The sequence below is a fragment of the Panthera uncia genome, chromosome X (genome assembly GCF_023721935.1).
Source record: "Panthera uncia isolate 11264 chromosome X, Puncia_PCG_1.0, whole genome shotgun sequence".
NCBI lineage: Eukaryota > Metazoa > Chordata > Mammalia > Carnivora > Felidae > Panthera > Panthera uncia.
The window spans coordinates 99860299-99863886 of record NC_064817.1 but is presented as its reverse complement, the minus strand read 5'-3'; the positions used below and the strand labels follow the sequence as shown (position 1 = coordinate 99863886).

Here is a 3588-nt window from a genome sequence, read left to right as displayed (position 1 = left end):
TCTCTCTCTCTCAAAAATAAACATTTAAGATTTTTTAAAAAATAAATATAAAGAATGAACTTTTTAGCTTAACACCAAGACCATTAATGATTCAATCTCTGCTTACCGTTCTACTGTCATGTTCTGCCACATATATTTTTGCACCATCCACCTTTATTTATTTGTATTTCTTCAAAAATGATATTATATGGATTTATTTCTGTATAGTTTTATATATCATATTCCTCTTATTTAAACTATGTTTTCCTTCTTTGTCTAGATCAAATCTACCTTTTATTCAAAACTTATCTTGGGACACCTAGGTGGCTTGGTTGGTTAAGCAACCCACTCTTGGTTTTGGCTTAGGTCATAATCTCAGTTTGTGAGTTTGAGCCCCATGTCAGACTATGCTGATAGCACAAAGCCTGCTTGTGATTCTCTCTCTGCCTCTCCTCCATTTGCTCTCTCCTTAAATAAATAAATAAATAAATAAATAAATTTTATCTCAAAATCCAAGAATCATTTCCTGATTCACTCATTGTTTTTCCCATACCATACTTTAGGAAACTTCATACTTTTCACTCCCCTCAATCAAGCTCTGGTCAAACCAGCATATTTTTTAAGCTATTATTTTAATTCCAGTTAGCTAATATACACTGTAATATTAGTTTCAGGTGTAGAATATAGTGATTCAACACTTCATTCAACACCCAGTTCTCATCACAAGTGCATTCCTTAATCCCCATCACCTATTTCACCTATCTTCCCACCCACCTCCCCTTTGGTAACCATCAGTTTATTCTTATAGTTAAGAGTCTGTTTCTTGGTTTGCCTCTCTCTCTCTTATTTTTTTTCTTTTGCTTATTTGTTTTGTTTATTAAATTCCACATATGAATGAAATCATATGGTATTTGTCTTTCTGTGACTATTTCACTAAATAATGGTATTTGTCTTTCTCTGACTGACTTATTTCTTTCTCTGACTGTCTTTCTCTGACTGACTAAATATTGTGCTTTCTAGGTCCAACCACAGGGGCTATGCTAATCTTCTCTGTATCATTCCAATTTTAGTATATATGCTGCTGAAGCAAGCATAAACCAGTGTATTCTTAAGTCTGATGGCTATATATTCCCATTGCCTCAACCAACACAGCTCTAAGAATGAAACCAGGGACTGAAAATTAGGAGATGCTCACTCTCCTCATGCTTTGGTAATGGATTATTTATACAGCCAATTGCTTAGATTAGTTTCTTATTCTTTTTATCATTCCAAAGAGTTTGGCTTGCCCAGAAGAAAATAAGAAATCAACAAAAAGTCCAATGATTACTAACATTTCACAGTTGAGAAAATTGAATTACAAAAGGTTAAATTCTTTTCTGAGTTACAGGGCTAGTAAGTGACAGAACCAAAACTTTATCTTTAGGAGGACAATTCCAGAACACATGCTCTAAACCATTATAAGATATATAATGACTTTTACCAAAGATATATATTTGATTTTGCCAAAGAAAAATGGACAATATACAGACATTACACTGAAAGTTCTTAATAAATTTTGTAGCTTCTAAGCTAGGTACGGCTACTAAATACATGCTTGTATATAACTAATTACATATTTCAATAAATTCCTTTTATTTTAGCAAATATGTATTTTTGATTATCTATTAAGTATGAGTAATTGTGCTTGTTTAATGTTAATTTAAACCAAATAAATTTAAACTTTGGAATAGTCTAACTTTTTCTTAAAAAAAAAAAACTCTAAAAATAGGTGAAAGAGTAAACTTCCTAGGGTCAGTGAAAACAACACTGACTTTGATATCACATGGGGTCTAAAACCAGGCTTCTCTGCTTACTAGCTACGTGGCATTGAGTGTGTATGCTTAAGTAGGCATCCTTTATCTACTTAAAGTGGCTTCAGCATTTTGTTATAACTTATCCTCATGCATAAAAATTAATGTCATTTACAAATTATCACATTTGGTATTTGACAAATGCTAAGGACCTCTCAATATTACTTAGCTCATGTAAGTTCTATATATGTGGAAAAGAAATTCCATAATATTAAAACAAAATACTGAAAAATGATATAGTCACTTCAATGGATTTTTACATGATATCAAAAAAAAAGGAAGAAAAAAAGAAAAGAAATCATGCCCATTCTTTTTACTTTTACTCAGTTCTCTATATTAACATAGTCTGTTTGCAGCTCCAGTAACCAGCTTGAAGAATATAAATGCTACAGATCAGATAGCTACTTGTTCTGAAGATGGGATTAAAAAAAGGGAGATTGAACGACATTGGAGCACAAGTAATTTAAGAAAAGAAAAATGTCACTGTACATGGCTATCATGAGTTATTAAAAGAAATTGTCATGTTCCCTTCTTTTTATTTCTGTTAGTTTAGATTCTTACTGAAAGTGCATAAAAACTATTTTCTTATCACTCTCTGTTTGACTAATGCCAAAGAATCAATACTAGGCATTTGCAGCAGAAATAAGTGATTGTATCACTTATCTCGCTGTATGAGGGGCCAATGATTAAAAACACACACACACATTGGGCAACTTTGGAATCACCTTTAGATGCTTAAGCATCCAAGATAAAATATACATTATAAATTCAGATGGATTTTATGTGTAATATCGGGAACCTCATTACATAGATAAGCTAATACAAACACCTGTACAATGAGCTGTATGAATATTTTTCTAAGTATTATGAGAATATTGTGTTCTGACCTTAATGATTAGCAATCATTGGTGGAAAAGATTCCATAAATAGCAATACTTTAAATATTCAAAGACTGTAGTATTAACTATGTATACCAGTTTTTCAGAAATAAAATTTCTAGAAGCTTATTCCTTTTTAAGTGAAGCAAGATGACTTTGTTTCTTATATGACTGCATAGGCTAAATTAGGGATGTTGGTACATTATATTAGGCAGAAACATTTTTGGTTTCAAGAGAAGATCCAAATAACACTGAGTTGTATAGGAATCTACTTTTCTCAAATAACAAGCCATTTCATATTGTTTTCTGAGGAGCTAATTCACTGACTCAATATAGGCAGGCTGGCATTTATTTTTATTTTATTTTATTTTATTTTATTTTATTTTATTTTATTTTATTTTAGAAAAGGAGAGAGTGCAAGCAGGGGAAAGGGGCAGAAGGAGAGAGAGAAAGAATCTTCAGGAGGCTCCACACTCAGTGCAGATCCTGACCTGGGGCCTCATCCCACGACCCTGGGATCATGATTTAAGCAGGAATCAAGAGTTGGACACTCAACCAACTGAGCCACCCAAGAGCCCCAGGCTGGCATTTCTGTGATTCTATTGCCCTTTCCCACAAGTTTGCAGGTTGCCATATCTCCAGGCATCCCATTTATAATCTATCTGCTTATTTTGCCAGAAATCATTACTTGACACTTAGATACAAATTAGACTGAATTAAAAAGTTTTTACCTTTTACCTCATATATATTGGAGGTAAGTAGGATATAAAGGTTTGGGAAATGGGCATTAGTGTTACCTGACCTATAGTTTCAGCAACAGAGGTAAAACTTTTTAATGGAGGTCTATATTGCTAAGAGGGATTATGTTCTATTAGACCTGC

General features: G+C 32.7%; 1 pseudogene; it reads right to left on the bottom strand.

Annotated features, from left to right (window-relative positions):
* Window positions 1-979: 979 nt before the first annotated feature.
* LOC125932449 (uncharacterized) lies at window positions 980-1073 on the bottom strand (annotated as a pseudogene).
* Window positions 1074-3588: the final 2515 nt, after the last annotated feature.